The following is an 11,999-nucleotide window of genomic DNA, read 5'->3' on the forward strand; positions in this document are numbered from 1 at the left end:
ATTCCAGTGTTTAATTGCTATATTGTAATTACTACGCCACCATGGCCTATTTATTGCCTTAATTTTATTTTTTTATTTCACCTTTATTTAACCAGGTAGGCTAGTTGAGAACAAGTTCTCATTTACAACTGCGACCTGGCCAAGATAAAGCATAGCAGTGTGAACAGACAACACAGCACATGGAGTAAACAATTAACAAGTCAATAACACAGTAGAAAAAATAAGAAAAAAAGAGAGTCTATATACATTGTGTGCAAAAGGCATGACGAGGTAGGCGAATAATTAAAATTTTGCAGATTAACACTGGAGTGATAAATGATCAGATGGTCATGTACAGGTAGAGATACTGGTGTGCAAAAGAGCAGAAAAGTAAATAAATATAAACAGTATGGGGATGAGGTAGCTAAAGTGGGTGGGCTATTTACCGATAGACTATGTAAAGCTGCAGCGATCGGTTAGCTGCTCAGATAGTAGATGTTTGAAGTTGTTGAGGGAGATAAAAGTCTCCAACTTCAGCGATTTTTGCAATTTGTTCCAGTCACAGGCAGCAGAGAACTGGAACGAAAGGCGGCCAAATGAGGTGTTGGCTTTAGGGATGATCAGTGAGATACACCTGCTTGAGCGCATGCTACGGGTGGGTGTTGCCATCGTGACCAGTGAACTGAGATAAGGCGGAGCTTTACCTAGCATGGACTTGTAGATGACCTGGAGCCAGTGGGTTTGGCGACGAATATGTAGCGAGGGCCAGCCGACTAGAGCATACAGGTCGCAGTGGTGAGTGGTATAAGGTGCTTTAGTAACAAAACGGATGGCACTGTGATAAACTGCATCCAGTTTGCTGAGTAGAGTATTGGAAGCTATTTTGTAGATGACATTGCCGAAGTCGAGGATCGGTAGGATAGTCAGTTTTACTAGGGTAAGTTTGGTGGCGTGAGTGAAGGAGGCTATGTTACAGAATAGAAAGCCGACTCTAGATTTGATTTTAGAATGGAGATGTTTGATATGAGTCTGGAAGGAGAGTTTACAGTCTAGCCAGACACCTAGGTACTTATAGATGTCCACATATTCTAGGTCGGAACCATCCAGGGTGGTGATGCTAGTCGGGCGTGTGGGTGCAGGCAGCGAATGGTTGAAAAGCATGCATTTGGTTTTACTAGCGTTTAAGAGCAGTTGGAGGCCACGGAAGGAGTGTTGTATGGCGTTGAAGCTCGTTTGGAGGTTAGATAGCACAGTGTCCAAGGAAGGGCTGGAAGTATACAGAATGGTGTCGTCTGCTAGAGGTGGATCAGGGAATCTCCCGCAGCAAGAGCAACATCATTGATTTATACAGAGAAAAGAGTCGGCCTGAGAATTGAACCCTGTGGCACCCCCATAGAAACTGCCAGAGGACCGGACAACATGCCCTCCGATTTGACACACTGAACTCTGTCTGCAAAGTAGTTGGTGAACCAGGCAAGGCAGTCATTAGAAAAACCGAGGCTACTGAGTCTGCCGATAAGAATATGGTGATTGACAGAGTCGAAAGCCTTGGCCAGGTCGATGAAGACAGCTGCACAGTACTGTCTTTTATCGATGGCGGTTATGATATCGTTTAGTACCTTAAGCGTGGCTGAGGTGCACCCATGACCGGCTCGGAAACCAGATTGCACAGCGGAGAAGGTACGGTGGGATTCGAGATGGTCAGTGACCTGTTTGTTGACTTGGCTTTCTAAGACCTTAGATAGGCAGGGCAGGATGGATATATGTCTGTAAAAGTTTGGGTCCAGGGTGTCTCCCCCTTTGAAGAGGGGGATGACTGCGGCCTCTTTCCAATCCTTGGGGTTCTCAGACGATATGAAAGAGAGGTTGAACAGGCTGGTAATTGGGGTTGTGACAATGGCGGCGGATAGTTTCAGAAATAGAGGGTCCAGATTGTCAAGCCCAGCTGATTTGTATGGGTCCAGGTTTTGCAGCTCTTTCAGAACATCTGCTATCTGGATTTGGGTAAAGGAAAAGCTGGGGAGGCTTGGGCGAGTAGCTGCTGGGGGGGGGGCGGAGCTATTGGCCGAGTTAGGAGTATCCAGGAGGAAGGCATGACCAGCCATTTAGAAATGCTTGTTGAAATTATCGATTATCATGGATTTATCAGTGGTGACCATGTTACCTAGCCTCAGTGCAGTGGGCAGCTGGGAGGAGGTACTCTTGTTCTCCATGGACTTTACAGTGTCCCAGAACTTTTTTGAGTTAGAGCTACAGGATGCAAACTTCTGCTTGAAAAAGCTGGCCTTTGCTTTCCTGACTGAATGCGTGTATTGGTTCCTGATCGCGGGGACTATTCAACGCTATTGCAGTCCGCCACAGGATGTTTTTATGCTGGTCGAGGGCAGTCAGGTCTGGAGTGAACCAAGGGCTATATCTGTTCTTAATTCTGCATTTTGTGAACGGAGCATGCTTATCTTAGATGGTGAGGAAGTTACATTTAAAGAATGACCAGGCATCCTCAACATCATGAGGTCAATATCCTTCCAGGATACCCGGGCCTGCTCGCAGAAGTGTTTTAGGGAGCGTTTGACAGTGATGAGGGGTGGTCATTTGACTGCGGATCCGTAGCGGAATGAGGCAGTGATCGTTGAGATCCTGGTTGAAGACAGCGGAGGTGTATTTGGAGGGCCAGTTGGTCAGGATGAAGTCTGAGGGTGCCCTTGTTTACAGATTTAGGGTTGTACCTGGTGGGTTCCTTGATGATTTGTGTGAGATTGAGGGGCTTAGATTGTAGGACTGCCGGGGTGTTAAGCATATCCCAGTTTAGGTCACCTAACAGAACAAACTCTGAAGCTAGATGGGGGGGCGATCAATTCACAAATGGTGTCCAGGGCATAGCTGGGAGCTGAGGGCGGTCGGTAGCAGGCGGCAACAGTGAGAGACTTATTTCTGGAGAGAGTCATTTTTAAAATTAGTAGTTCGAACTGTTTGGGTATGGACCTGGAAAGATTGACATTACTTTGCAGGCTATCTCTGCAGTAGACTGCAACTCCTCCCCCTTTGGCAGTTCTATCTTGACGGAAAATGTTATAGTTGGGTATGGAAATCTCAGAAATTTTGGTGGCCTTCCTAAGCCAGGATTCAGACACGGCAAGGACATCAGGTTTAGCAGAGTGTGCTAAAGCAGTGAGTAAAACAAACTTAGGGAGGAGGCTTCTGATGTTGACATGCATGAAACCAAGGCTTTTTCGATCACAAAAGTCAACGAATGAGGGTGCCTGGGGACATGCAGGGCCTGGGTTTACCTCCACATCACCCGCAGAACAGAGGAGGAGTAGTATTAGGGTGCTAGATAGCTAAAGGCTATCAAAACTGGTCGCCTAGAGCATTGGGGACAAAGAATAAAAGTAGCAGATTTCTGGGCATGGTAGAATATATTCAGGGCATAATGCACAGACAGGGGTATGGTGGGGTGCGGGTACAGCGGAGGTAAGCCCAGGCACTGGGTGATGATAAGAGAGGTTGTATCTCTGGACATGCTGGTTGTAATGGGTGAGGTCACTGCATGTGTGGGAGGTGGGACAAAGGAGGTATCAGAGGTATGAAGAGTGGAACTAGGGGCTCCATTGTAAACTAAAACAATGATAACTAACCTGAAGAACAGTATACAAGGCATATTGACATTTGAGAGAGACATACAGTAATCGCAGGTGTTGATTGGGAGAGCTAGCTAAAACAGCAAGTGAGACAACAACAGCTAATAAGCTAGCACAACAACAGCAGGTAAAATGGTGTTGACTAGGCAGAGAGGGTCAGATTAACTACACACAGAGCCTGAGTGCGGCTCGGGCCGACAGATAAAAACATAAACAAACAGAATGGAGTACCGTGATTAATGGACAGTCCAGCAGGCATCAGCTATGTAGCCAAGCTAGCCAGGAGTAGTCATCCGGGGTTGTGGTTAGCTAGTTGTGAAGATCCAGATGAAAATGTTCCGTTTGCGGTGGGAATCCGGGGATAAAATAATAGGTCCGTTATGCTCTGGTTAGAGTCGCGTTGTTCGAACTGGCGAGAGCATTCCGAGCTAAAGGTTAGCTGATGACCGCTAGCAATGGTTTGCTGACTGATAGCTGATAGCTGGCTAGCTTCAGTTGAGGGGTTCCAGATCCGAAGTAAATATAAATACTTTAGAAGGAAAAAAAGCAGATCCTCGCTACATTGGGTGAGGCGGGTTGCAGGAGAGTATTTAGATGTTGAGGTTTAGCAAAATATTTTAAAAGATTTGCGAAGAAAAATACGTAAAAACGATATATACAAGGGAAACGACAGGACAAGACGTCTGACTGCTACGCTATCTTGAATAGTTTAATAAATATGCGTCCATAAAGAAAATGAGAAAATGAGAATTAAAAACAGTTACTCCGCCTCAAGATTTACATTTGGCAAATCGCTCGGCACACGTATATTCAAGCTGACTGGCTCTCGTTCAGGTAAAATGAGAAATAAGTGCACTCAGGCTATCTGGAAGGCCAAAGTTAGATACTTTAAGGAGCAGTTCTCTCTCTGTGGGTCTAAGCCCTAGAAGTTCTGGAAACCAGTTCAAGACCTGGAGAATAAACCCTCTTCCTCATAGCTGCCCATGTCCCTTAATGTTGATGATGTCGTTGTTATTGACAAGGAGCACATGGTTGAGCTTTTTATTCACCACTTTATTATGTCAGGATTCCTATTTGACCAACATTTCCTAATCTTCCACCCCTTCTAATGTGACTATCCTAGATGCTCCTCCTTCTTTTTCCCCTGCCCCGCTACAAAGTTTCTCCCTGAAGGCGATCACTGAGTCCGAGGTGCTAAAGGAGCTCCTTAAACTTGACCCCAAAAAACATCTGGTTCAGATGGTTTAGAACCTTTCTTCTTTAAGGTTGCTGCCCCATATCATCGCCAAGCCTATCTCTGAACTTTTTAAAACTTGTCTCTCCTCACTGGGGAGGTTCCCATTGCTTGGAAGAAAGCCACGGTGCATCCTTTATTTAAAGGGTGAGATCACGCTGATCCTGACTGTTATAGGCCAATTTCTATTTTGATAAACAGGGTTGGAAAAACTTGTCAATAATCAACTGACTGGCTTTCTTCATGTACAGTATTCTCTTGGGTATGCAATCTGGTTTCCACTCAGGTTATGGATGTGCCACTGCAACCTTAAAGGTCTTAAATTATGTCACCATTGCCCTTGATTCTAAGCAATGTTGTGCTGCTATTTTTATTTCTTTGGCCAAAGCTTTTGATGCGGTAGACCATTCCATTCTTGTGGGCCGGCTAAGGAGTATTGGTGTCTCTGAGGGGTCTTTGGCCTGGTTTGCTAATAACCCCTCTCAAAGAGTGCAGTGTATAAAGTCATAACATCTGCTGTCTCGGCCACTGTCTGTCACCAGGGGAGTACCCCAAGGCTTGATCCTAGGCCCTACACTCTTCTCAATTTACATCACCAACATAGCATAGCATAGTAGTAGGACGTTCTCTCATCCATTTATATGCAGATGATATAGTCTTATACTCAGCTGGCCCCTCCCCTGATTTTGTGTTAAATGCTCTACACCAAAGCTTTCTTAGTGTCCCTTTAACCTTGTCTGAACACCTCCAAAACAATGGTCATGTGGTTTGGTAAGAAGAATGCCCCTCTTCCCACAGGTGTGATTACTACTTTACAACCTCTGAGTGTTTAGAGGTATTACAGACTCAGACAGGGAGAGGTTGAAAATGTCAGTGAAGACACTTGCCAGTTGGTCAGCACGTGCTCAAAGTACACGTACTTGTAATACATCTATCCCTGTGGCCTTATGAATGTTGACCTGTTTAAAGAGCCGGAACACACAATCTTCCTGAACAGCTGGTACTCTCATGCATGTTTCAGTGTTATTTGCTGCGAAGAGAGCATAGAAGTAGTTTACCTCGTCTGGTAGGCTTGTGCCACTGGGCAACCCTCGGCTGCCCTTAGTCCTGTATTGACGCTTTGCCTGTTTGATGGTTCGTCGGAGGGCATAGCGGGATTTCTTATAAGCTTCCGGGCTGGAGTCCCACTCCTTGAAAGTGGCAGCTCTAGTCTTTTGCTCAGTGCGGATGCTGCCTGTAATCCATGGCTTCTGGTTGGAGTATGTACGTACGGTCACTGTGGGGAACGACGTCATCAATGCAATTATTGATGAAGCCAATGACGGATGTGGTGTACTCCTCAATGCCATCGGAGGAATTACGGATCATATTCCAGTCTGTGCAAGCAAAACAGTCCTAATGGCTAAGCATCTACTTCATCTGACCACTTTTTTATTGATCTAGTCACTGGTGCTTCCTGCTTAAATGTGTTGCTTGTAAGCAGGAATCAGGAGGATAGAATTATGGTCAGATTTGCCAAATTGAGGGCGAGAGAGAGCTTTGTATGCATCTGTGTGTGGGGTATACAGTAGGTGGTCCAAAATTATTTTCCCCTCTGGTTGCACATTCAACATGCTGATAGATATTTGGTAAAACTGATAGTTGCATTAAAGTCCCCGGCTACTAGGAGCGCTGCCTCTAGGTAAGCATTTTCTTCTTTGCTTATGACGGAATACATCTCATTCAATGCTGTCGTAGTGCCAGCCTCTGACTGTGGTGGTATGTATAAACAGCTACAAAGAATACAGTTGAAAACTCTCTCGATAGGTAGTGTTGTCTACAGCTTATCATGAGATATTCTACCTCAGGCAAACAGTAGCTCGAGACTCTTTTAGATATCGGGCACCAGCTGTTGTTTTCAAATATACATAGTCCGCCGCCCCTTGTCTTACGAGACTACGCTGTTCTATCCTGCCGGTACATCGTATAACCAGCCAGTTGTATGTTGATATTGTCGTCGTTCAGCCACGACTCCGTGAAGCATAAGAGGTGACCGTTTTTAATGTCCCATTGGTAGTTTAATCTTCCGCGTAACTCGTCAATTTTATTCCCCAAGGATTACACATTTGCTAGCAGAATGGAGGGAAGTGGGGACTTGTATACAAATTCTCAGTTCACTGCAGCTTTCGACTGGAACGAGCTGCAAAAAACACTCAAACTGGGCTGCTTTATCTCCATCTCTTCACTCAAAAATGGACACTCTTCCTGACAGTTGTGGCTGCCTCGTGTGATGTATTGTTGTCTCTACATTCTTGCCCTTTGTGCTGTTGTCTGTGCCCAATAATGTTTGTACTATGTTTTGTGCTGCGACCATGTTGTGCTGCTGCCATGCTGTGTTGCTACCATGCTGTGCTTCCATGTGTTTCTGCCATGCTATGTTGTCGTCTTATGTCTCTCGTGATGTGTGTTTTGTCCTACATTTTAATTTTATTTTCAATCCCAGCCCCTGTCCCCGCAGGAGGCCTTTTGCCTTTTGGTACAGTAGACCATCATTATGAATAAGAATTTGTTCTTAACTGACTTTCCTACTCAAATAAAGGTTAAATAAAAAATAAAAAGTCTGTCCCAATTCTTTAGCATCTCCACATGAAGGCAGTGTTTACCAATAGTGTACGTGTTTTAGTAGCAGTATGTTTACGTTGTGTTGTTCCACACTTGTCACTGAAGAGTCAAAGTAGGCTTTGCCTCCGAGTAAAGGTTGCAAGGGGGCAAAGAACACTGCAACAGCAACCAAGGTGGCTTCAATGAAACTAAAGCATCATGCTGAAGGAGACAAGGGACTGCCACAGGTACTATGAGGCACATATGAAGAGAGAGCTGGAGAAAGTGGTTGTGTCCCTAATGGAATTGTATTACCTCTCTTGTGACTCTCAAACCCGGGTCCGGGAGCGTAATCATCGCCTGACACTATAATTAGCATAACGCAGCAGACATAAATCTTCCTAGAAAGTCTTCCTATTCATGAAAATCACAAGTGAAATATATTGGAACACAGCTTAGCCTTTTGTTAATCACCCTGTCATCTCAGATTTTCAAAATATGCTTTACAGCCAAAGCAAGACACGCATTTGTGTACGTTTATCATTGACTAGCATATTGCTAGCAGCAGGCAACCTTGTTCACGAAAATCAGAAAATAAATTTTTGCAAGATTTTGAAAACGTTAGAATGTTTTCTATCCAAAGCTGTCAATTATATGCATATTATAGCATCTTGTCCTGGCAAAATATCCCGTTTAAAACGGGAACGTTTTTTATCCAAAAATGAAAATACTGCCTCCGAGTACCAACAGGTTTAAGTGCACTACTTTTGACCAGCATACTATGGAAGATGTTTTTATTTCTTTATGACTAATAAAGATTTGATGTACAACAGTTTGACGTGCTCTTAATTAAATGCATGCCAGCCATTACACAAGACAATACAACATTAAAGAAAACATTCATTGCACTACAACGGTGACAAACGGTACCCACAAACAGTTAGGCCCTATTATACGCCTATTATACGCTATTATACGCCATTATATACAGTCTAAAGCAGGGGTGCAACTTTGGTTTTCAATATGGGGGGGGACATAACTATTATTATTTTTTATTTTTTCTCCAGTTGGATAAACACTCCAAACAGCCTATCCGACTGCTTGGAGGTGTCCGCATGGTCCTAAAGCATACAGTAGCCTCGTTTTGTATCACATTCAAATGATAAAACTCTTATTTAATGCACAGCTGCTTTCAACAGCCTCAGGTGGCCCTTGATAAGGCTGATGCCTTATCCATTAGGCCACTGGATCTCTTATTCCCAACAGACAATTACATCTCGGTGGGGTAAACATACTTGAAAAGTTTTGACGCATGCCAGCAAAGCCATTACACAAGACAATACAACATTAAAGAAAACATTCATTGCACTACAACGGTGACAAACGGTACCCACAAACAGTTAGGCCCTATATAAAGCTTTCCCAACAGCAGAGCTTTCTTTTCAGCAGCAAAACATCCTTACCACTGCTACACCTGGCTATCAGCGGAGCCTTGTCAAGCAGCAAAACAGTTCATTCAGCCTCGTTTACTGCCTTAAAAAAAACATACTGTAGCTGATATGGCTGACTTGCTTAAACAAATGTGGTTCCTACTGACAATTGAGATGTACAATCTATGCTGGGGACAATAAAAGGCCACTTTAAAATGTGCAGTTTTTTCACAAAACACAAAGCCACAGATGTCTCAAGTTTTGAAATGAAAAATGAGTTGAAAATACATTATATACAGTCTAAAGCAGGGGTGCAACTTTGGTTTTCAATATGGGGGGACATAACTATTATTATTTTTAATTTTTTCACCAGTTGGATAAACACTCCAAACAGCCTATCCGACTGCTTGGAGGTGTCCGCATGGTCCTAAAGCATACCGTAGCCTCGTTTTGTATCACATTCAAATGATAAAACTCGGGGGACAAAAATGTAATTTCAGAATGAGGCGGTTGGGGACAGGACATGTACTCCCTGATTTAAAGAATCAGTGTCTTTTTGGGGGTTTTGCATTTTATTATATTTTATATACAAGTCTACATCTTATTCATTTTGTTTTCCAGACAGAGTGGAACTATTTCAACGTCTTCCTTCCCAAAGAGGGCAATGACTCCAGCCTGCCCATGTTCTTCTGTTCCAAGTGGAGTGTGGAAAAAGTAGTGGACTGCGCTGCCTCACTGGCCAGCCTCAAGAACAACAACAATATACTAACAGCTAATCTAAAAGATAACAGCCACGAGCAGCAGGCTCCAAGTAGACAAACCTATTCTACTGTTATCGTCATACAAATACGAATCAACATTCAAATCAACATTTATTATAACGTGTAGTTTCACAATCATGTTTGTCACAATACATTTCACAAAAAAAAAAATCCTGACTCACTAGATCTATTGGAGTCATTTGAATACGATGAAGATGTTTTTATTTATGATTAATAAAGCTGTAGATTGTTTGGTGAAGTCACGACCTGGAAGAGGGGTTCCAATTGTCACTTTTCTAGCACTCCAACTATTGAGTAACGCTTCATTTATTTGGAATTAACTAATTGAATCAGGGAATTGGGAATATAGTACAGATATTGATTAAAGCTAACTAAACATTTCATGCAAGTGGATCTTAGCAAGAAGCAAGTAATGTCTGGCCATTTATTTAATACACAGCTGCTTTCAACAGACCCAGGTGGGACTTGAACCCACAATCCCCAGCTCCAGAGGCTGATGCCTTATCCATTAGGCCACTGGATCTCTTATTACCAACAGACAATTACATCTCGGTGGCGTAAACATACTTGAAAAGTTTTGACGCATGCCAGCAAAGCCATTACACAAGACAATACAACATTAAAGAAAACATTCATTGCACTACAACGGTGACAAACGGTACCCACAAACAGTTAGGCCCTATATAAAGCTTTCCCAACAGCAGAGCTTTCTTTTCAGCAGCAAAACATCCTTACCACTGCTACACCTGGCTATCAGCGGAGCCTTGTCGAGCAGCAAAACAGTTCATTCAGCCTCGTTTACTGACTTTAAAAAAACATACTGTAGCTGATATGGCTGACTTGCTTAAACAAATGTGGTTCCTACTGACAATTGAGATGTACAATCTATGCTGGGGACAATAAAAGGCCACTTTAAAATGTGCAGTTTTTTCACAAAACACAAAGCCACAGATGTCTCAAGTTTTGAAATGAAAAATGAGTTGAAAATACATTATATACAGTCTAAAGCAGGGGTGCAACTTTGGTTTTCAATATGGGGGGGACATAACTATTATTATTTTTATTTTTTTCACCAGTTGGATAAACACTCCAAACAGCCTATCCGACTGCTTGGAGGTGTCCGCATGGTCCTAAAGCATACCGTAGCCTCGTTTTGTATCACATTCAAATGATAAAACTCGGGGGGACAAAAATGTAATTTCAGAATGAGGCGGTTGGGGACAGGACATGTACTCCCCTGATTTAAAGAATCAGTGTCTTTTTGGGGGTTTTGCATTTTATTATATTTTATATACAAGTCTACATCTTATTCATTTTGTTTTCCAGACAGAGTGGAACTATTTCAACGTCTTCCTTCCCAAAGAGGGCAAAGACTCCAGCCTGCCCATGTTCTTCTGTTCCAAGTGGAGTGTAGAAAAAGGAGTGGACTGCGCTGCCTCACTGGCCAGCCTCAAGAACAACAACAATATACTAACAGCTAATCTAAAAGATAAGAGCCACGAGCAGCAGGCTCCAAGTAGACAAACCTATTCTACTGTTATCGTCATACAAATACGAATCAACATTCAAATCAACATTTATTATAACGTGTAGTTTCACAATCATGTTTGTCACAATACATTTCACAAAAAAAAAAATCCTGACTCACTAGATCTATTGGAGTCATTTGAATACGATGAAGATGTTTTTATTTATGATTAATAAAGCTGTAGATTGTTTGGTGAAGTCACGACCTGGAAGAGGGGTTCCAATTGTCACTTTTCTAGCACTCCAACTATTGAGTAACGCTTCATTTATTTGGAATTCACTAATTGAATCAGGGAATTGGGAATATAGTACAGATATTGATTAAAGCTAAACCTTTCATGCAAGTGGATCTTAGCAAGAACCAAGTCATGTCTGGCCATTTATTTAATGCACAGCTTCTTTCAACAGACCCAGGTGGGACTTGAACCCACAATCCCCAGCTCCAGAGGCTGATGCCTTATCCATTAGGCCACTGGATCTCTTATTCCCAACAGACAATTACATCTCGGTGGGGTAAACATACTTGAAAAGTTTTGACGCATGCCAGCAAAGCCATTACACAAGACAATACAACATTAAAGAAAACATTCATTGCACTACAACGGTGACAAACGGTACCCACAAACAGTTAGGCCCTATATAAAGCTTTCCCAACAGCAGAGCTTTCTTTTCAGCAGCAAAACATCCTTACCACTGCTACACCTGGCTATCAGCGAAGCCTTGTCGAGCAGCAAAACAGTTCATTCAGCCTCGTTTACTGCCTTAAAAAAAAACATACTGTAGCTGATATGGCTGACTTGCTTAAACAAATGTGGTTCCTACTGACAAT

General features: G+C 43.0%; 2 non-coding genes across 2 annotated transcripts; both read right to left on the minus strand.

The window, feature by feature from the left end:
• Window positions 1–10,093: 10,093 nt before the first annotated feature.
• Window positions 10,094–10,166, minus strand: trnaq-cug (transfer RNA glutamine (anticodon CUG)). Its single transcript has one exon. It is a non-coding gene; the product is annotated as a tRNA-Gln (tRNA).
• A 1,410-nt stretch (window positions 10,167–11,576) lies between these two features.
• trnaq-cug (transfer RNA glutamine (anticodon CUG)) lies at window positions 11,577–11,649 on the minus strand. The gene has a single exon. It is a non-coding gene; the product is annotated as a tRNA-Gln (tRNA).
• Between the last annotated feature and the right edge of the window lie 350 nt (window positions 11,650–11,999).

Source organism: Oncorhynchus keta, chromosome 28 (genome assembly GCF_023373465.1).
Source record: "Oncorhynchus keta strain PuntledgeMale-10-30-2019 chromosome 28, Oket_V2, whole genome shotgun sequence".
Taxonomy (NCBI): Eukaryota; Metazoa; Chordata; class Actinopteri; order Salmoniformes; family Salmonidae; genus Oncorhynchus; species Oncorhynchus keta.